The sequence below is a fragment of the Schistocerca serialis genome, chromosome 8 (genome assembly GCF_023864345.2).
Source record: "Schistocerca serialis cubense isolate TAMUIC-IGC-003099 chromosome 8, iqSchSeri2.2, whole genome shotgun sequence".
Classification (NCBI taxonomy): Eukaryota; Metazoa; Arthropoda; class Insecta; order Orthoptera; family Acrididae; genus Schistocerca; species Schistocerca serialis.
Window position 1 is genome coordinate 529,005,940 of NC_064645.1, and position 23,835 is coordinate 529,029,774.

Genomic DNA, 23,835 nt, shown 5'->3' on the forward strand with positions numbered 1-23,835 from the left:
GGTAGTTTCCTACTGTTTTTTTGTATTTTTTTTCTTGGCCTATTTGTGCATTGAAGTCCCCAAACAGTATTTTCACATTTGATGTTGGGATTTTAGAAAGTTCGTGGTCTACAGATTCCGAATATGTATCTACTTTCTGAGGGTTTTTCTTATTGTCATTGTTGATGGGTGCGTGGCAATTAATAAGTGTATAGTTTATATTTAGGGCGCGGAATGTGAGAAAAGACAAGTGTTCATTAGGTGACTGGAAGTCGGTTATTGAGTTTACCCAGTTAGATTTCATGATGAAGCCTGTTCCAAGGTGGGGAAGGCCTCTTCCACATGGGTTCCAGCCTTTCTTTCCTTAAAATATCCTGTATCCTTCATAATCCATTAAATCTTCATCTGTAAATCTGGTTTCCTGCAGCGCACATTTTTGGATTTTATATACCTTCAAGACTTTGGTGAGCTGCTTCAGTTTTCCCGGCTTCAAGAGCGAGTTAGTATTTAGGGTTCCATAGAAATGAACGTTGTTTTTCTTCAGTTTAGAGGATTTTGAATTTCTTGAACGACATGGGGCTTCAGGCTCTCCAGAATCCTTAGGCCTGATTGCGCTGCTGTTAGCGGCGGAGGATTGGTTACCTCCTGGAGTAGTTATATCTAAAGAAATTGACATCATGCATAGTTGTTTGAAATTCAGGGGGGAGATGGCTTTTTGGGCCATTCCGAGGTTAAAACTGGGATTGTAAGTTCCAGAGTGTCACATCTTTATATTTTAGTGTAAAACATAAAGTTATAAATGTTCAGCCTGTGGCCATGTTTACAATGTGTATGTAAAATAACTCATTCCTCATTACGATTTATTGTACTAAATGACCCGTGAACATGAAACTAACTAACTAACAAATTCACGAAATCCATTATGAAACTAAAGTAGTAGTTGAGCAAACCGAGGAACGACTGCATCTGTTCGGTCATCCATGGTGCTGGAAAACTTTGAAATGCCTCTGTAAAAGTAAGATCAGTCTGCACACTACTCTCCCTAATTATGAGACCCACATTCTTAACTCGAGTTTGAGCAAACCGGTACTTGTTGACCGTAGCTTATCAAAAACATCCTCTGGTATAACAGTTGAGTAGACAATTAAGTCATCTAAATGGATGACATAGGCTTTAGGCTTTAACCCTCTTAAAATTCAGTCTAATATCCATGTAAAGTAGCAGGTGCATTTTTTAAAATCTAATAGTATCCCCATAAGTTGATAATGTCCACAAAATGCGGTAAGTGATGTCTATGGCCTATGTTCTGGTGCTATTTTTAATTGATAGTAACCAGTTCTGACGTCAACTGCGATAAAGTAACGGCACTCACCCAAATTATCCTAGATTTCCGTTATATTAAGGATTTGATAAGCATCTATAAACACAGAAATACATATATTTCTCAATCCTATCAGATGATTTCTTAGGAATGATTACAATATTTGTGCTTCAGTAACTGTCACTAGGTTCTTGATCCCATCTCGTATTAGCTGTTCAATTATCTCTTCTGTTGATGGTTGTATGTGTCCCGCCACACGATACTGTTCGCTATAAACTGGAGTACCATCCCTTAACTGTATACAGTGCTGAGTTACTAGTGTTACTGTAAACACCGCATCTATATAAAACAAGTCGCTAAAATTCAACATTCCATGCTTGTACGATTACTGTCCTACAAGTGACAGAGTCCATCACTTAATGCTTGCTTACTGCTTCTACAGAAACTCCACCTATCGATGTCTTTTTCTACCACTATACCTTTTGACAGATTAGCTTCAGATCTGTCAAAGTTAGCTGTACTAACGGGAACCAAATATTTAAATTAACACTACACAGTGCGCAATGCTTCTGCACACAAAACAATGTGAAACATCAAACTGTCCATTACTTGAGCTCAACCACGTACAACGTCCCACAAGGTAAATCAGTACCCACTGCTACCCACGCTGTCTTTCCCATACCTGCGGATATTTTATCCTGCTGATCAATCTTTAACGAACCTGACTGCAGTTTAGCTGGCATCACCTTCATGACACGTAAGTCGGGGGATGTCGCTTCGTTTGCAACTGCATTACCAAAGTGAAACAAAGCTTCAAAGAGCTCAAGAGCTTTTCCAAGGTTCAGTCCTTGCAAAATGTTTGTCAAGAAAATCTGGTCGGAGAATCACTGAATATCCTTCACACATAGGTGGTAAGACATTCTTATACACTTTAAACTTAGTTTCCGTAATAGTAAACTCATGTATCATCGTACCCAACAACTCAACATTTCTCTCGCCAACCCCATCTAACTTACATCGTTGTGGTCCCGCCGCCCTTTTTTATAAAGTGCAGACTGATAACGGACACGTGTGCCTTCGTGTCTACAAGAAACCTCAGTTCCACACCACCCACTACACCTACTAATCATCTTTCCGTCTGTGCTCTATCTTGTGCAGTGTTATGATCTATCAGGAGTGCTTTCCGATGGTCAAAGTTTTACCGTTTCAGTTTAGTGGCTATTTACCCCAATGATACTTCTTGTTCTTCCTCTTCCGTCATTCAGATACTAGGTAGCCCAGTTCCCCACATGAGTAACACTCTAGTTGCTCCCACTGTTCCTGTGTATGGCCCTCTCGTCCACACCTGTAGCATTTGACCTCAGAAGGGAATAAAATGTGAACTACCCGTTGCTTAATGACAAAATGTATTTCCTCAACTTGCGCCACATCTATAGGAGCTGCAGCCTCCTGTGATAAAACATTGTTGGCCTCTGCATTGTGGTTACTCGCGTACGTTGAGCGTTAACTTTGCGAATTCTGTCTGAAAATATGTCCATTGACTTATCACAGTTCAAATTACAAGTATTTTGCCCACCGCGAATAATTACTATGGTATTTCGTTTTTGGTACCGCTGGCGTAGTCCAGCAGCCAACTGCTGAACCGACTGTGCTTTACTTTGGATGTCATGGTATACCACATACGAATTGGCCTCTCCTGTTAAACGCAAATTTAGTCACACGAAGTATTTCTTCGTCTGATTGACCCCTCAGTGTTGCAGTAGCTGTAACATCATTAACCCTTGCAATACCAATGGGGTGGGTGGAAGGGCGGGGCGTACTTTATGCCTACCTTTTGAAAATATTGAAATCTACTCAGGTACTTTATATTTTAAAATTCTGTAAAAAATTATATATTCTCTTTAATGAAGTCTTCTACCAGATTCCATGATTGTCTTACATTTCTTCGTTTAAGCTTAATCGGAAAATTGAAGTTAAAGAGAGGTCGTCAAAGTCTTCCCCACTTGGTAGTAGATGCGACTTTCCAAAACGATTGTCTTACTCCACAAATGATAGCATTACATGACCTTAGAAGACATGGTCATTATATTTCTCTCGGTTGGCAGCTACAATGATCTCAACAATGATTCATTTCCCTTTGGTTCTTTATTGTTTCCTGTCCAGTGGCGCTTAGTCCAGTGTGATTGAAAATGTATTGACAGTTACATACTCACGGAGAAATATGACAGCTGTTGGAACAATCTACAGATACTCAAATTGAATTTGCCACCCAGTCTGAGGCGCCTTGACATAGTCGGTGCGATTCCCTCGTTCCCTCCCACCCCACCACCCCACCCCCCTGTCAGAGGTTAGGGTAAGTTAGATTAAGTAGTGTGTAGGCTTAGGGACCGATGACCTCAGTTGTTTGGTCCCTTAAGACCTTACAAAAAATTTCCAAAATTTTAAAATTGAATTTTATGATGCAGTGAGTGAAACTGAAGAGTAATGTGTTTTGCACAAGGATTTGTACAGTCATAGTGTATCTACAGAAGCTGAAGATAAACTCTGGGCACCTGAAACTGATGACGAGGCAGCTTGAGAGGTTTGTGATAAGTATATTACAAGCACTGGAAAAATTTATTGCTCCAAACCTCCTCATATTAGAAAGAGAATAGTGCAAAATACATAGTGACACACGGAGAAAGCATAAGAGACACAGGTAAAGCAGGAACAATAAGAGAATCAATTAAAATTTTTGCCTCCAGAAATTGTCAGCATCATGAAAATCATAACAATGAAGACGCATTGAGGCAGAAAATACCCCAGAGAGTCAGACTAGAATTCATGGCTTATATAGGGCTACTTATTATTATGGAGAAGTCGTGTGTTACAGATTTGTGGTCCGACACTTCAGGAAGTATTGTATATACTGCTACCATCAGCTTTGAGCGATACTAGTACTGGAAATATTCCAGTCACAATGGCTTCTTATTTCCTCCATGAAAAACCCCAAGGAATTTGTTGTTTCTATAATCTCAGCAGTTTGACGCAGCAATTGGTTCACCTACTGACACTAAGAAGAAAACAGTTATAACTTTATATTATAATGAGGCTACAGGTGGAGTTGACTCGATAGATCAAATGGTGAGGAAACATTGAAACATGATGGCTAGAAGAAGGTGGCCGCTGTCGGTTTTCTAAACTCTTGCGGACATGGTAGCAGTAGAGAGTGTACAATATTTCTGTTGAACTTCCTGGACTGTAATAAAAAAAAAATCTAATAAGCGAGGACTTTTTCTTCAAGAACTGAGACTACAGCTCACGAAATCATACATTGAAGAGAGGGCTATAAATATTGCAGCTCTGCCAAACCCTGTAGTTTCATGTATGGAGTGTATTCTCGGACAGAAAAATCAAGCAGAACTACGGTGCAAAAGAAGCTCATGGATGTGAAGATAGATGTCATTTGTGTGTTTGTGAAAGCCATTCAAAAGCAAAAGTACAGCAAAGTGGACAAAACAACAGCAATCTGCAACAGTTGTAAGAGATACACATGTGGTAAACACAGCAAAAAAGACTGTTGTATGTTCAAAGAGTGAATTAGATTCCGAAGAAAGTGCTGAATAATACACTCCTGGAAATTGAAATAAGAACACCGTGAATTCATTGTCCCAGGAAGGGGAAACTTTATTGACACATTCCTGGGGTCAGATACATTACATAATCACACTGACAGAACCACAGGCACATAGACACAGGCAACAGAGCATGCACAATGTCGGCACTAGTACAGTGTATATCCACCTTTCGCAGCAATGCAGGCTGCTATTCTCCCATGGAGACGATCGTAGAGATGCTAGATGTAGTCCTGTGGAACGGCTTGCCATGCCATTTCCACCTGGCGCCTCAGTTGGACCAGCGTTCGTGCTGGACGTACAGACCGCGATAGACGACGCTTCATCCAGTCCCAAACATGCTCAATGGGGGACAGATCCGGAGATCTTGCTGGCCAGGGTAGTTGACTTACACCTTCTAGAGCACGTTGGGTGGCACGGGATACATGCGGACCTGCATTGTCCTGTTGGAACAGCAAGTTCCCTTGCCGGTCTAGGAATGGTAGAACGATGGGTTCGATGACGGTTTGGATGTACCGTGCACTATTCAGTGTCCCCTCGACGATCACGAGTGGTGTACGGCCAGTGTAGGAGATCGCTCCCCACACCATGATGCCGGGTGTTGGCCCTGTGTGCCTCGGTCGTATGCAGTCCTGATTGTGGCGCTCACCTGCACGGCGCCAAAGACGCATACGACCATCATTGGCACCAAGGCAGAAGCGACTCTCATCGCTGAAGACGACACGTCTCCATTCGTCCCTCCATTCACGCCTGTCGCGACACCACTGGAGGCGGGCTGCACGATGTTGGGGCGTGAGCGGAAGACGGCCTAACGGTGTGCGGGACCGTAGCCCAGCTTCATGGAGACGGTTGCGAATGGTCCTCGCCGATACCCCAGGAGAAACAGTGTCCCTAATTTGCTGGGAAGTGGCGGTGCGGTCCCCTACGGCACTGCGTAGGATCCTACGGTCTTGGCGTGCATCCGTGCGTCGCTGCGGTCCGGTCCCAGGTCGACGGGCACGTGCACCTTCCGCCGACCACTGGCGACAACATCGATGTACTGTGGAGACCTCACGCCCCACGTGTTGAGCAATTCGGCGGTACGTCCGCCCGGCCTCCCGCATGGCCACTATACGCCCTCGCTCAAAGTTCGTCAACTGCACATACGGTTCACGTCCACGCTGTCGCGGCATGCTACCAGTGTTAAAGACTGCGATGTAGCTCCGTATGCCACGGCAAACTGGCTGACACTGACGGCGGCGGTGCACAAATGCTGCGCAGCTAGCGCCATTCGACGGCCAACACCGCGGTTCCTGGTGTGTCCGCTGTGCCGTGCGTGTGATCATTGCTTGTACAGCCCTCTCGCAGTGTCCGGAGCAAGTATGGTGGGTCTGACACACCGGTGTCAATGTGTTCTTTTTTCCATTTCCAGGAGTGTACTTCTCACAAAACGATGTTATTTACCTAAGCTATTCGTATATTACCTCAAGTTTTTGTATTTTATAAAATTATAGTTAAGCGTACTTCAGTAGTACTATAACGACTTTTAGTATTAATTTCTCTCAAGATAGTTAGACTAAGTAAACTTTAATGACAAAGTAAGTGAAAGATGGAAATGCATGTTTGAAAACAGTTTTAAAAGAAATATTATGGTTCTGGATCCTGATTATGCATCAATAGATCATTTAAAAGTATGTTCGCAAAGTAATTCAAGAACAAATAATGAATTTTATTAATTACTTAAATTTTGTTATGGTGCTCACAAAGTACCTCCCTCCACCTCAGCCCTTTGTAATTCATGTTACTGGAAATGGATTGATATTCTGAGGGTTAATGAAAATCGATACACCACCCGATGTACTAGCTAAAAAGAGACTGATATGTGAGGCTACCGTTGGATCAAAAAATGGAGAACCTACGCCCAACTCCGTCTTATTTTCTCCTGACACACGCGGTGACCGAACATGAATTGCTTCCACAGACACAAATCTACGAAGGGGGTCCTCGTGCTCCTGCTTCTGATAAAAATGTTTCTCTGTTAACACCCGCACTTGCTCTGTTACAGAAGCAAAAAGCTCTGTATTACTATCAGCAGATGTTTCTGCTATTTTTCGTACTTTCCATCTACTGTAATTAGTACCAGAAACACAAATAAAGAAACCTTATAAGTTACTTTTTCCCTATATCGTCACCCATCTACTCTCTGAACAATAGCGTGACAGATGTTCAACATGTGTACATGTAAAACATGCAGCTGCACAGCCTTTTAATTTGCAATGATACATTCACGGGTTCACGTGATTTCGCAAACTTAAACTTAATCATACTGTATCCAGCACTCCACAAATTAGGTCACGTAACTGAGAAAACTACTGAATTAAATGCAAACAAATAATGACTTACACAACTCCATTGGGCTGAGCTAATCCTTGTGAACTGGAGACATGCCATGTATGTAATTTACTAAATGACCGAGTCTTTCTGCAAGACTACAGACCACAGTGTTTGAGTTCAAGAGTTACCCAAAAATCAGTTCTCTCACCAAACTGTGACGTATTTATGCTGGAATAACACTTCCCCACACAACCTGTACCATGAAGTGCAACGACTGCTTTCGGACACCAACTGTAATTAGAGGGCCAGTTCCTGGAATCTGTGCCTCACAGTCGGTGAGAAGAATGTTGAGGGAGAGGACAGATTTACGCTGGCGCTTATAGTCGGACTGTGGTGGTACTGAGAGATGTTTATTTAAGCAGCCTTATAAGCACTCCAGCTGTTTTCATGACCGCACTCTGTGCTTCCAAACACAGCCGATCACGGAATACGCCGACGCCCCTATCCGCCGGTGACACCTGCTGGCCTGGGTCGTGTGTGGCAGCTACAGTGATGCTGAGCTGCTCACCAGCAGGCGACGCCGTGCCTGCCACCAGCGGGGAGAACGAGGGTGAGCCCCCCACGTCCCCCAGAGCCCTGCTGGGTATCAGCCCCTGCTCTTACTTGTAGTCTTCACATCACACGATTGGGGGCAGTAGTGACAACTGATGTCGATTACTGAGCAGAAATGCCCTGATCACCATCTCCAGGGATCGACCAGGATGATTTCGGATAAAGTCCATGTCCCTAGGAGGCCGCGAGGGTGCACCTCCCCATCTGGACTGTAGACAACTTGCACTTCGTTGAACGAAAGCTCAATTCTTTGAGCAACAAATTTCAATTATTTATACGTTTATAGCTACGCTTATAATGCAGAAACGTCGGCGGCTGACGAGCGGGTTTACTTCATATTACTTGTCTAGTTACCTTTTTCTAGCTAGCACTCAACTGAGCATGAGTTGCTAGGCCCAGTGAAAGTGGCAAGGTGTGAGATTCTCGGTAGCATGTACGTTTCCGAGTAACAAAATATTACTTCACTCTTGGTCACACCGTTCCATGCGCTCGGCCGTTGGCCAGTGTCATAAACGTCCACCTGTCTGGACTGTTTCTTCATAACATCAACAATACCGTCGAGTGCCTTACTTAACTAGAACACCTGCCGTTCTGGTGTCTACTACGGTAGGAATGAAATTGGAAAAAATTGCAAATCCAGCGCTGCACTTTTCCGGGGAGCAGCAGCACATACTGTACTACACATTGCGGAAAACTGGTGCAGAAAACAGGATCTAAATGTCAGGTCCAAGACAATTGATGTAGCACCATGCTCGAGAATGTAAATCCATCACATACATCGTAATTTGGAATATCAGGCTTCTAGATGAATGTCTACAAGTAGAGGGATGCGAAATTGTCATGGATCCCTCATATAATGAATATACGTTCCGAGCTATACTATCTTTATTTCACTTCACATTTTACTAAGTTTCGGGTAATTACCGGAGCCCCATACGCATTTTTAATACATATATGTGCAGTATGTCAGTATATATATATCATTCAATGCTCTCACCTGAATCAATCAAGGGAATGAATGAGAGTGTACTAGATAAGTTTATGCTAACAGTTACCAGTTCAGACGCTTTCCGTTTCGGCTAAATATATCGTCAGCTGCTTGTATTAGATGCCTGAACACCTGAATTCCTAAAGACTTACGAACAGGCATAGGAATCTACGTGGATCACACTCTCGTGGCGGTGAAGTCATGGGCTGTCCACAATGAAGTTGTGCATCGATTATTGGAAGCATTTGAACATGTGGGAGTGACAAGTAACAATTCGGCAGATTCCTGGAACTCATCGTATCTGCAGATGAGATACATCCTGACCCCGACAAGAGTTGTCCGATTGCGGAATGCGCAACTCCAACCTATAAAAAACAATTACACGGTTTTCTCTAACTATATAATCTGTACAAGCACTTTGTGAATCTGAACTTGGTAGCCGTGCAGTCTAGGGCGCAGTGCCACAGTTCTCGTGGCACGCCCCATCGGAGGTTCGTGTCCTCCCTCGGTCATGGGTGTGTGTGATGTCCTTAGCGTAAGTTACTTCCAGTTAGATTAAGTAGTGTGCAAGCATAGGGACCTATGACCTCACTATTTTGGTCCCATACGAACTTACCACAATCTTAAAAAAAAAATCTGATCTTTATTTCCAAGCCACGTCTTCGTGCCCTGACTAGAAAAATGCTCCATGGCATTAGTCATGGCACCGATTCTTGCACACCCCGACCTGTCGCTAGATTTTGTGTCATGACTGACAGTTCATTCTTTGGTTTGGATGTCATTCTGTTCAAACCATAGACATCACCGATCCATCCTCTTGGAAAATGATTTCTTTCCCAGACAGGGTGCTCACGCTCTGTGAAAGAAATTACACTCTCACGGAATTTTTGGCGCTCGCAATTGTGTGTGGGTTTACCAAACTCTAGTATTACCCTGTTGGTCGAGAGCAACCCGTCTTCAGGCAACGAGTGGCCTACTGGGACCATCCGACCGCCGTGTCATCCTCAATGGAGGATGCGGATAGGAGGGGCGTGAGGTCAGCAAACCGCTCTCCCCGTTGTTACGATGGTATTCTTGACCGAAGCCGCAACTAATCAGTCGAGCAGCTCCTCAATTGGCATCACGAGGCTGAGTGCACCACGAAAAATTGCAACAGCGCATGGCGGCGCGGATGGTCACCCATCCATGTGCCGACCACGCCCGTCAGCGCTTAACTTCGGTGATCTCACGGGAACCGGTGTATCCACTGCGGCAAGGCCGTTGCCCTATTGGTCGAACGACAAGATTGTTTACCGACCACCGAGCTTTCCAATACTTAAAGACCGTTAAGCTATCTCACAAGAGACTGACACGGTGGACATTCTACCTCTAAGAATTCCGATTTACAGTGGAGTACATTCCCAGCGACAAAAACATCATTGCAGATGCCCTCTCAGGTGTACCCGTAGGATTAGTACGTGCAGAAGATGGTGATGATGAAAAAACTTCAACTTCTTATATCTAAAAGAGGCAGCTGGAGAAAATGCTGTGAGAGCCTGCCTCAGGAACATTGCACACAAGCAGGACAGAGATTAGGTGTTGATAGACGTTAAACAAAAGTGGGACGATCGAGACAATTCGGCGATTCATCATTTCTACTTAGTGAGACGGCATTCTCTTTAAAATACATCGTCCAGACGATACACGGTGACAACTCGCAATTCCAGATGTACTCATGCACAAATTGGTACGATACATACAGTTGAGTTACGGGATCTTCAGCACATAGTAAGAGCTTCAAAAAACACCATGAGACATGCTACTTTAACAACATGCTCAGACGACCACGCCGTATCGTTAGAGTACACGGACCATGCCAGCGAACCAAACCAGCCCCAGTGACGTACGCTGCACCTTTCCACTCAGTACAGCCCACAGAACTGTGTGGCATCGCCACTGTCAACTTGTACGGGCCAGTAATCCGTTCTAGGTCAGGCTTTCTTTATGTACTGATGGCTATGGAACTAACGTCCAAGTTTGTCTCCTTTACACTACTGAGGATGGCAAATGGAAAATCTGTGGCGAAGGCTTTAGCTAACAACTTTTTGCGAGAAGAAGGTCCGGGGAAGCGGATAGTTTCAGACGATAGCTCGCATTTTCTCTCGAAAGTAAAGCCGACATTCATTTCAGTGTGCCAACCGAGCTGTATCCCAGCGGAATGCTTGATAAGGGAACTTGTAAGATATACTGTCGCAGCAGTCACAAAACGTGGAACACACATCTCAAGTCGTTTCAGGACATACTCAACAAACTTCCGCACACATCGATCATGCTACCCCAGATATCGGTACTGAAATACAAGGAAACGCCTAGTAAAATCAAAGAGGCAGTTTCCTGTCTGGAAGAGTGGACGCTACGGCTCCAAGTTATCATGGACTTAGCGGTGAAGAACATTAGACAGGCTGCTGAGGCTAGAAAAAAGAAAAAAACAAGGCTTTCAGAACGCAAGGTGGCGGTGCTCGAGCAGCACCCCATGTAAAAGAAAGCCTGTCCACGTAGTGCGTGACGTCACAAGATGGCTACACACCTAGTACCTTCTTCAACAGTTTCATGGAACAGTGCTTGTGAACAGTCAGTGCGGCGAGTTTCGCGTCAGTTTACTGTTATAGTGAATGGTTTCCCTGCGGTAGTGTACGTGATTTCGATGTTTACTTTCTGTACACTAAACAGGTGATCTGTTTTTCTTGCCTGTGAAAATTTCGTTGCCTGCAAAATGCCGTTTTGATGCCCTGTAACAAATTGTAGAGGAACTTACGACGGTGGCCCAAAAGCAACTGTGTTTAAATTTCCGGAGGATGAAGCAACGAGGAAGAAATGGTTGTCAAGTATCCACAGAGATAACTTTACTCCTTCTTCAAGTTAAAGAGTGAGTATTTGTTTTGTTTATTTCTTAAAAGAAGTTAAGTGTGCTAACAACGAATTGGAACTTACGCAGTGTGGAAGGTCAGCGACATTTTGACTAATATATCAGATTTTAAGTGCCGAAGAAGACAGTGCTTCGTTTCCTTGTCCTGGCGATTCAACAGTTTAGTTGGTTTAGGTTATATGAATTCTGTATTCTGCAGGTTCAAGCAGTATAGCCCACACACAGTCATACTTAAGTACTTAAATATCTCAGTACAGCTTTATACTTACTGTTTGTACTGTTTGTTGCTAGGAATAAAAGTCGGTTTGTGATTAAGTACATGCATATAAGATAAAGACGACTTTCGATGTATTCTGGTTCTAGTGTTTAGTTCTGTTTCGTTCCACTGTAAAAGTCTTCAGGAAGTAGCCTATTCAAAAACAAGGGATGTGGTGTACCCAGAAATTGAAAATTAAGTAAAAGCAGTGTCTCAGTAACTTGTATTTAATAAATTATTGATGGGAATTGGAAGTTCACTTCAACGAATGTTGGTATTAGTGAATATAGTAAGCTTTCGACTTTACAATGCACAAATAAATATATTGCTTTAAGACCATAGAAAGGAGAAATATATGAGAATATGAATGGATTAATAAGCCATCACAAAATGCAAAGGGAAAAACTGTGAAAACATGCAAAAAAAAATTTAAAATACTTGTGTATTTTACAGATTCTTGCTTTCTGGGTCTGGAATTTCAGATACATGCCAGTGCCCTACACAGCTGTCTTATAGATACACAACTAAAGTACTTGAAATCAATTGTGTCCTCATGTTTAGCCTAATGGGTAGTACATAACGGGCAATGCATTAGCTGATTATATTGTCAGTTTTTATACTGTATAACTTATGAACTGATATATCCAAGAGACAATAGCATTTTTGGACATCATGGTTGTGGATATGAAGCAGCGATTAGTATAATTAATCAATAATTCAAAAACAGTGTTAATCGCATTTATTATTATTATACCGCCAACGGGTTTCAATCCGACGTAGGGGACATCTTCTGGGCGTTTACACTCTGAAATTATAGATATCCGTCAGAAAGATTCCATTATACAACAGCTAAAATTACGTAAAGTCAGGTAATATTTTAAATTTACGTAATTTTAGCTGTTGTATAATGGAGTCTTTCTGACGGATATCTATAATTTCACACTATAAACGCTCAGAAGATGACCCCTACGTCGGGTTGAAACTGGTTGGTGGTATAATAATAATAAACGCGATTAAGGATAATATATAATAGCAGCTGAAATACAAAAGCAAAACAGTGATTACCTCATAAAAAGCACTACCGTTAAGTATTTCATACTTCTACAGGATACACAGTCTGAGAATTACTTTGAATTATTCTGTTGTTTTCGTGTATCCTAGGGGTGTGTTTTCGTATGTGTGTATGTGGGGGATAGGGGGGGGGGGGGCAGGGGCAATAGAGCAAGAGATTAAGCAAAAATCCCACCCCTCTAGTGAATATATGAGCTTAAAGGCTAAATTATTTTTAAAAAAATATCACTTATATTAAATTATGCCACAAACATTAGTCAACGTTTGTAATTATTGATGGGGCAAATACTTTCTTCATTTCACCATCTGTTGAAGAGCTTGTTGCCATGATGTGTGACTGCATGTGTTGTGATATTGTAGTGTTACTACTTTATGGAGGTACTGTGTCATGGCCACATTTATCATTTTAGTATTCCTCTGCATTTCAGTTGGGAGTCTATTTGTATTTTAGAACTAGAAACTAACTTTATATATATAAATTGTTTTCACACTATTATTATTTTCATCACATTCATTTGTAAGGACCTTTTTCATTTTTTATTCATTTTTAATTACAGGTATGTCATGTTCACTTCCACAAGGATGATGTTATTTGGGAAACATAAATTTCTGGGTGAAAGGACTGGTCAGTTATTAAGTGCCCCCTTCGAAAACAACGTTTGAGACCAGATGCAGTTCCATCACTGCTCCCAAAGTGTTCTTCCCACCTTTCAAAGGAAGAAAGAAGACATGGAGTGCCAGAGGAGAAAATCAGAGGCTTGAAAATGAGCAGTTAGCTGCAGTGTTACTACATAGTTTAGCGTCACAACAGGGCTATGAAAATACTTTCAGCTTCAGTTCTTCAGAAGAGTTGATGTTACGTACTAAGGAAGTGGAATTGCCCGATGAGTGGAGTGTGATTGGAAAAAACAGTAATTTTTGTGTTTTTTTGAAAATAACAAGAAAACTTGTAAATGGAAATTTAAATGATTCATTTTTTAAGAAAGATGTACAAATTAAGACATTAGGAAAAAGATTTTTTCCTGTAGTTGTAACCAATATCCACGAACCTGTCAGTGTACTGCAGGAGTTTTCAGAGACAGATTGTGGGCACTCAGAAATTTATATAGATAGTATTGTAGAGACAGTGTAGGACAGTCTGTGGTGCTGAAAGACAGTGAACAGGAGAGTGAAAAGGTGATGGTAGACTTTATATATATCAGCAAGTTAGTCTCATAAATGTCAAGAAATTTAATCATAGGTTTAGTTCTACATTTATGATGCTGTGTTGTTTGCTATTTTCGATTTCGTCTCATGTTTATAAATTTTTACGTAGCAGTTCATTAACGAAAATGCCACATCCGAGCACTCTGCGTAGGATCTGCAGCAAATTTATTGTGAATCCATCTCACGAAATGCTAGGGGGAAGTAGTTTCCTGTCGTATGCAAGACAGAAATTCCAATACTTGAACAGCGGTTATGTCGATGTTGTTTTGAGTGTAGATGAAATTCATCTAAATTCTTATTTGGAATATAAAGGACATAGCGTTTTGGGCATCTCATGTAATTTGAAACATACTGCCAATTCAGCGTTTGTATTTATGATGCGGAGTGTCAAGTGTGTGCACAGGCATGCTGTTCACATTTTACTGGTGAAAATCATTTCATCTAATGTATTATTTGATGTGCTACTGGCCATAATAAATTGCCTTGAACTATTAGGCTATATGGTTTTTGTGTGGTAACTGAGAACAACAAAATCAATAGCAAAACTATGTCCATGTTTTCTGTGGATAAAGCTGTTTATATAGTTTTTAAACATACATCTGATCCTAATCGCCCACTTTTCTTTTTAACTGATGTCATACACATTGTTAAATGCATAAGAAATGTATGGTTGAAGCAAGAAAGTGATGGTAAAGGTATGTTTTATCCTCATTCCAGTTAGAAAAGAAGTGGAAGAATATAAGCTTTCTGTAGCTCCTTTTAAAACGCTGAAATTAATTTGTGATATAGATATAGATTCCAGTTCTTTAGTAAAATATTGTCACTCATTGTCTCTCAAATCGCTTTGCCCTACATCGTTAGAAAAACAGACCATGAAACTAGTGTTGCAGATATTCAATCGACATGTGTCGGAGGGCCATGTGGTAGCTAGTGACAAATTCGATTAGAGACATGCACCAACCATAGCGGAATACATTCAAATAATAACGAAATAATTTGATGTCATGAATGTGAAATTAATGTTTAAAGGGAAACACAAGGTGAGTATGCTGTTCAGCATACAACATATGCCATTGTAGAAATTGCTCGATGTTGTACCGAAGAGTTAGGTAGGAGCTATTTACTCACAGCCAAGCTTCAAACAGATGTGCTTCAGCGGCGTTTTGGAAAGTATAGACAGCTTGCAGGTTCCTAATCAAATGTTTCAGTGACACAACTCTATGAAGCAGAAAAGAAGCTTAGAACTCAAAGTGTAATGTACTTAATTTTCTGTTCTCCTTCCTATAGCTGTATCACAGTAGGGGCCATAAAATATTTTGTTTTCTGAAGTTGAAGAAACAGACACATTAAACATAGAAGTCAATAGAAATGTAGGCGATGTTCTTTAAGTGAAAGATGTTGCAACGTCTTTAACTTTCATTGTAGGCTACTGTGCTCATGCAGTAATTAAGAAGCTGAAGTGTGAGAGTTGTCTTAATGAAATTGTATTTGAAAAGGAGTTGCCAATAAACGAACATTTTAGTTTCATACAAAGACTTGACCATGGGGTAATAAAATACCCATCAGACGCTATTTTAAATATGCTTGTCTATGCAAACTTCTCAAAGAACATGAAAGAGATTTTGTTACCTGTAAGAATCAACGTGCTATTGCCTGTGCAGTAGCACTTACTACTCCGCAAGAAAATGACTTTTTATTGTTTTATGGGCTATGCTGCAATGGACATTCATCCCAGGCAATAATGAAGTGTTGTTTGGGATGGTGTGAACATATTTTTAATTAACCACTGTAAAAATGTTAATGGAAAGAAAATTCAAAAAACACTCAGTGAAAACTGCAAAATCTTATGACATATTTTTGAAACCTTTGTCTTATATTCCTTTAAATCATTAATACAAAACCTTTAATCAGTAATATTGCCACATCAACAAATGCCTCTTAAGCTGAACTACCTAGGTTAATCTGAAACTAGTCAAGCAATAAAACTTAGCAAACTGCAACTTATGGCTGAGAGTTTATATAAATATTTTAACATACAGTTTCTAACAGCTATCAACAGTGATAGCCTACCTTGAAATTTTTGTCGAAAATATTAATCTTGAATATAAAGAATCATACACTAATTCTTTCTCAGTTGAAGTTTGGGTCGTGAATAATACATATAGGGAGGGGGAGGGAACGGAAGGGAGGTACTGTGGCAGGCAGAGAGGACCCATAGTAATCTTTGTAGTATGTGAAACCTAAAAACAACTTCTTTCCTGCACGTCTTATTGATAGTATTTCTAATTTGTGTAATAAATTTATATGGCCCAATATGCCTTTGACAAAGCCAAGACAATGCCATATTGATCACCTTCCTGTATTATTTTGACAACAACTTACACAAACTGTGCTATAGCAGAATCCACTTTTTTTTTTGGAAACCAGGGGTATCCGTTTTGGTGATAGATCCCATTCTTCTAGAAATGGAAGACAAGAGCAAAATTGGTCTATAGTTTTCTACATGCACTGCTACACTTTTCTTTGTATACTGAAATTATTACTTTAGCTTGTGGTGTGTCTGATAAATCTGCCAATTTGTAATGATACATTAATTGTTACTGTTGAAGAAGCTACTATAGCATATATGCATTCCTTAAGTAGAGAAATTCTGATTTCATGTAGTGTTCCTTTGTCTTCTACTAATGTGATTGTTGTGAGTGCAGATGTGCACGCTGTGACAACTGCCTCTTTTTCCATCTGAGTTTACTACTTTTTTCTGCAGCTGTTATAACTGTTGTTCTCTCATCATTTTTTCTGTCGATCATGTTTGTGAATATTTTACTACCATTAGACATCGAGAAGCTCGTAGGGAAGGGCTTTGCAGTATTTTAATAGCTTTCTTTGTGTATGAAGATTGGCAGATCTCATCATTTAATAGTAATGTAACTGTGGAACCCCTCTCACTTCTATTACAAGCACTATTGTGTGCCACTAATCCACTAATCCTCAGGATGACTAACGACTGAGCTCTTTAAATTGCTGCTTGCTCTGTGCCATCAAGTGCCTTCTTGCTGGCTCATCTTTACTTAGAAGGAAAAATTTGAGGTGGACTGTCAGATATGTCCTTTTGTTAGCATTTTGAGTATTTTTGTTTATAAAAGAATATTCAAAAAACTTAAGCCAATCACAGTTGCATTTCACTCACCTAATCTAATTAATGTGTCCAACTCCAACTTAAGCATTACTAATCATATTCCAACATCACTTGACACATTTTTGCCACAAAACATACACTTACACATGGTAATTACTTGTAATTTACAGGGTGACCTAATATAATGTCTACATGCATTGCCATTTTTCTACTACACAGCTTTCATATGAATTCTTCCTACAGAAAACTTTATGGTGCAATGTTTTATTTGCATTTTCTTAGTGTCCCAGTTACTTAAAGACCTTCCAATACTACGCTGGAGATTATAAAATAGCAATTTATTAATTAATTTTGTTCAAAAATGATCATTATTACTCCTAAAATTATGAAACTTCCGTCTCAAGATTGTGCTTATTGTTAATGTTTTGATTTGGTGTCCATAGGTCTTAATTATTTTGTACCTACATAGTATTCATGTTGTAGATCTATAATTTTCTATTGTGAACCACTATAATCCAAAATTTTTCTCATTCCATGTTTTAGTGATTATTGACAACAATAGTACAATGAAGATGAATAAAAGAAATAAATAAATTCATTCATACACAGAATTTCTCTACTTACATTTGCATTCATTCATATCAGCATGGTCAGTGAATGCGACTTGTGTTCCACTTATTAACAATTAAACTGTTTCTAATAGTTTACCAGTATATATATTTTGGAATGATTATCTGTTAATGTATTGCAACTAAATAGAGCTGAACCACTCCCCCCTCCCCTTTCCCCCAACTTACAGAAGGATGAAGTATCTAAGCACTGGTGAGTGCAGCCCAAATCTGACGCCAAATATAGGTAAGTGTTTATTTTTCACAATTATTTCATCACAGGTCACATCACTTCATAAAACTTCTCAACAGATGGGTTGAAAGCTTACTTCTACGTTGACATTTATTTACATGTAATTAATGCAAACAGTTTGTTCCAAAAGTATGTATTTCTTAGTAAAGAAACATTTTTTCTTCAAAGGTGTTCAGTTTAGAGCAGGGAAATTCTAATCTGGTGGTCTGTATTTTGAGACCTGATATAATTTCAATACATAGTTTGAAGTTTAGTTAACTTACGGATAAAAGAGAATTCAATGAAATCTGTATTGGCCTACCAAACTTTCTGGCAATACCATTACATATTCATCTTGAGCCAGTGAGATTTTCTTAAGGGAAAGAAAGATTCTTAGGGAAAGGTGCACAAACTCAGAAGAGATATCATATCATTCATTAGAACGGCATTTCATTTAAAATCTATTAGTAAGAGAAATTTCTTTAAATTTAAATACGCGTGAATACAAGGTTTCTTAATGGTGGACTAAAACATATGCAGAATATTTCTCTCATGGAATTGTTGGTTTTTGAAACGTCTCATACAACTGCTTATTACCAGTGCCCCTCTATTTGGGGTGCTGTTATAATTCGACCACTGTTTGCCCGATTTTCGTGTTTCTTTTTTTTAATTCACAAGTATCTCATTCGACCAGGTTTTTAAATAGATTTTGCAACATACCGAATAAGTAGCGGCAATAACAGTGAACAATGTCCGTAGAATGTTAGCCACCAGTGTGCTACGTTGCAAAATGCCGTCCACACCATTAGACCTGCGTCAAAATGATGCAATAATTAACAAAAAAACTGATAGAAAGTCCGAGAGAGCGTACCAGAATCTTTCGCTGTTGGCTTTCAATCAAATGTTTTGTCATTAAAAGTCGTCTTCCACAGAAACTACAAAACGGATGAATGGTGAAAGGTGGTCAGCCCTAAATGATAAATATACACTGTTGCAGACGTTTTGGTAGGTCTTTTCCAGATTTACAATTTGTACTGCAGCACTTACAGTTTAGGAATGGTACTGGAAAAGAGCACACTGGTGGCAAACACTTTCACTTTGTATAGTCGACGATCTTTGAACGGCTAACCAGACTGTCATCAAACAAGTCGTGACAATCCCCATTAAAGCAACTTTAAAATAAAATGAGCTACAATGAAATGGTTCCATTCATTTGGGAGTTTTGCTGCCTCAGATAGTGAAAATTATTACAGCCACTTGTTACGTTGGGGCTAAAAGTTATGCAGAAATAAGTTACAGACAAAATATCTGGGTCATTTAAGAAAGGAAATCTTGTAATTCACGAGAGAGGTATATCACATTTCTTTACGAAGTTTCGTCGTCCGGATCGCTTTGCAGTCTATTGATGTGGCCAAACGGCCTGCCGGCACGGGCACCAGTCTCTGTGCGTGACGTCACTCAGCGCGCGCGCAGGCTTTCCTCTATAGGGGGTGCCGGCTCGAGTCGGCGATTGGCTGGTGGGCAGAAGCGAAGACGGCGTGCCTGAGGCCGGGCGGCGGTTATCGCGTGGTTATACTGGAGGCGGCGGGAGTTGGCCGGCACTGTGCATTCTCCGTCAGCCTCGGGAACTGTGGATGTGCCCGCTTCCTTGGAGGGACAAGCTGTTAAGGTCTTGCGAAGTGATGGAGTGACACCTTTGCAAAATTCTCGCAGTATCAAGACACCCAGTTAAGTACTCTAATTACTAACAGCACTTAGTTAACTGTGATTGTGATCGCTCTTGGTATAGTAAGACGTTTCCGGACGCTTGATGTTATGTGTGTTAGATTTCATTTGATGCCTCTTACTAAGCGTGTGCTCTACTTTCGCATGATATTGATGTATTTGCAGAAAGTTAGTTCATTAGCTATTATTAGCTAGTGTTTAATTTGATTACGATATCGGTTAATCCGTGTCAATATATCCTCTGCGGGTAATCTGAGTTTTTATTTCTAAAGGTTACCGTGTTGAGCTTTGCAGGCCCACTTAAGGTGGATAGTATGTGTCATTAAATTCTAGTGAGCGTCGGTTTTCGTGAGCGAATCAGTTCCCACTGTTAGCGTTTGTTTATCAGGTACTGTTTCACTTAAAGAAAGGTCTTTCAAGTGAAACTAGGTGTTGTTTTTGCCTTGATTTTATGGTGTCAATTTACTGGTCAATATTGACTGTTAAAGTTAAGAAAAGTTTCTTTGGCCTCCTATTGTCGGGTGTGGTCTGTGTTTCAGTGAGCTGAGGCTGCGGGCAACCAAGGCGCAGAGCTTCCCTTTAGATTACAAGTTTGTCATACGGGCGATGGACTTCACCTGAGCTCTTGTGTTCCTCTTCGGTAGTGTTTGCTGGGTTTACATTTCGGTGGCCTACTCGATGTGGGGTTGCAAACGGAGCCACTTCTTGGTTTGAATTCAAGCATTAATTCCCTCAGGTGTATCCACCGTTCGTGGTTAGACTTATGCCGTACAAGCTTGGACCTTACTTCTGTTTTACACATTTAGCATTGTACAGAGTTGTAACTTTCTATGCCCTAAAAGCCCATCTTACAAGCTAATGGCCATTTGAATAATTTCGTGGTTCGCTCTGCAAGGTTCTCTAGTCTAGTAACTTGCAAGTTTGTCCAAGTTACGTTTTAATAAATATGTTCTAAGTATTTGACTTAAAATTGACGATGTGTGTGCTCTGCTATTTCACACGTATTATTAAAGTATTGGAATTGAAAGGGTCTTAAATAACGTGTCTTAACTAGAGTTGTTTTGTTAAAGTTATGGTCAAATACAGCCTTACTGACATCTGTCAATTTTTATGTCAGATTGTTTTTGGTAGTTAATAAAAACATTGGATATCCCTGTTCCCTACTCCATAATTACCAGGACATGTTCCTTTATAGAAATAGGAGACGTTCTGACTCACTCAATTGCTGTATAAATATATAATCAATTAAATATACAATTCTGAGTTGACTTTGAAACTTTTTTTTTCTCATTGTAAATTGAGTGTAGTAATTCCTTATTTCACACCGCATCACGGTACATAGACTGAACGTAATTTTTCTCAGTTGTAAAGTTAATGAAGTTTAGTACAGGTTTAGGTATAGACAGTCTTACACCGTTTCGCAGTAATTAGATACAGCTATTTTACTGCCCAAGTTGTAGAGTTTCTAGAACAATGTACTGTAATCCTTTTCTCGTCAATCACTAGGTTACTTTAGTTTTTGCTTAATCTTTTCTATCTGTCTTTTCCCATCGAAGGTATCTGCATAAATCTATCTCGTGTCTCATTTGTGAGTCCAGCTCTGATATCGCAAGGCGAGGCTGCAGACGGAAGTCCAGCATAGGCGACGCTCAGCGCTTCTTACGTACGGGGAGCCGGGGGCCGATTACTCCTGCGACAGCTCAGAGCGATGGTGGCGGATGGCGCGGGGCGTCGCGGAGGCTGGGCAAGGTTCGCTACTGCCAAGGGTAGTACGCAGAAGAGCTCATGAAGTGCCACCCTGGCACGGGAACCTGCCGCGGAACATTTATTATTACTATTAAGGGCATAACTTGGCATGCCTAGCAACAAGAAAAGAGTGCCCACACAAGCCGTCTTCGAGAGGACTACGGATCTCGATGAGAGGTGGGTCACGTCTTGTACACAGACGGTCTGGTGTACTAGCAGCTGCGAGGCTGAACACCTCCTGCGGCTTTCTTTCTCCCGACAAAGGATTCACAACAAAGTGCTACCTCTATGTCTGCTGTATACGTGCTGCAATAAATGTCAGTCTCGTGTGCCGTGAAATCAGTATTCAAAGCTTGCTTTTAGTATAACATTGCGTCACTGAGCCACCATACACTTTACTTCAATAATGTGTGTTTCATTTTACCTTGAAGTAACTGAGATAAATAAGACAAATGTCAATTTTGCTGTGCATTGCTCTCCAGCGGACATTCACAATACAGTAAAGTGCGTTTTACGTTTTTGCTATGAAGCCACGGACATAAATTTGTTGTTTACTCGTATCATGTATATTCTCCCATTTTAAATAAACAGTTTTCGTCTGTTATCCGACACTTTGTGTTAGCTGCAGTTTTTTGCTTAATGGTGATTTTACTCATTTTTTCAGCTGTGACACATTTACACTTCGTTCCCTTTGTAATATCTTATTGTCTTGCCAATCAAATTCAGTTTTCCGTTTTAAAACATGATTCATATAAATATTGAGACCTGTGTCACAGAAACTAATGCTTAACTTGTAAACAATTACCCTTAAGCTAAAAATGTTGGTTCATTGTTTGCCCGTTTGCCTAATCACTTATTTGCTTAACATTTTCTTGTTTATTCTCCTTTCTCTTTCAATGTCTTTCGTATATACCTCTGTCGATGTTCTTTTCCTGCAAACATTTTTCAAACTATATGATGGTGGCAAGGCTTGGGTGTGTCGTTGCATCACAAATCCACTCCCTGCACAATCTTTCCTACGAGATGTTTGAGTGATAAATTGTTCAAATGGTTGAAATGGCTCTGAGCACTATGGGACTTAACTTCTGAGGTCATCAGTCCCCTAGAACTTAGAACTACTTAAACCTAACTAACCTAAGGACATCACACGCATCCATGCCCGAGGCAGGATTCGAACCTGCAACCGTAGTGGTCACGCGGTTCCAGACTGTAGCGCCTAGAACCGCTCGGCCACAACGGCCGGCCTCATAAATGGTCTCTACATGAGACTCTTCATACTTTTACTTAAAATTTTACTTAATGTACTCTTCACGAACATCAATTCTAGGTACAAACCGTAAACTACATGAAAAAATGAGCAGCGGGGTGTGTCTATAGTGCCCACAAGGTATATTATATTTATTTCACTACACATTTCACTAAGTTTTGTATAATTATCGGAGCCACACACGCATATCCAATAAGTCTATGTGCAACATGTTAGTATATTCGTTCTTTCCTGATCTCACCTGATCAATCAAAAGCATGAGTGAGAGTGTACAAGATAAAATTCAGTACCTCGAGATGTGGTAGTAAAAGTAGTCTGCTAATGTTGGAGAATAGCCAAACCTATAAATCACGTACCAGGTAGCAGACAGACTTTAGTTCTCCTTGAACGGAGCTCTTGTACAGATTGACACCACACAATAGCGAGTTCTCTGGGCACTTCCAGAGGCAAGGGACACGTGGGTTCCAAAAGAGTTCGCTCAGCAATATTCCGGGAGACGCGACACGGGCGTCTAAGTGTGAGTCAGTGTTTTCATAGTTATCTCTTATCTTAGATTTGTAGATTTCATCTCCAGTCAAACTTGACGTCTTGCTCTCATAGCTCATTGCTCGTTGAATGTCAGATCCCTTAATCGGGCATGTAGGTTAGAAAATTTTAAAAGGGAAATGGATAGGTTAAAGTTAGATATAGTGGGAATTAGTGAAATTCGGTGGCAGGAGGAACAAGACTTTTGGTCAGGTGAATACGGGGTTATAAATACAAAATCAAATAGGGGTAATGCAGGAGTAGGTTTAATAATGAATAAGAAAATAGGAGTGCGGGTAAGCTACTACAAACAGCATAGTGAACGCATTAT

The 23,835-nt window shown here is 40.6% G+C and overlaps 1 pseudogene; it reads right to left on the reverse strand.

Annotated features, from left to right (window-relative positions):
* Positions 1-9,974: 9,974 nt before the first annotated feature.
* On the reverse strand, positions 9,975-10,092 carry LOC126417835 (5S ribosomal RNA; annotated as a pseudogene).
* Positions 10,093-23,835: the final 13,743 nt, after the last annotated feature.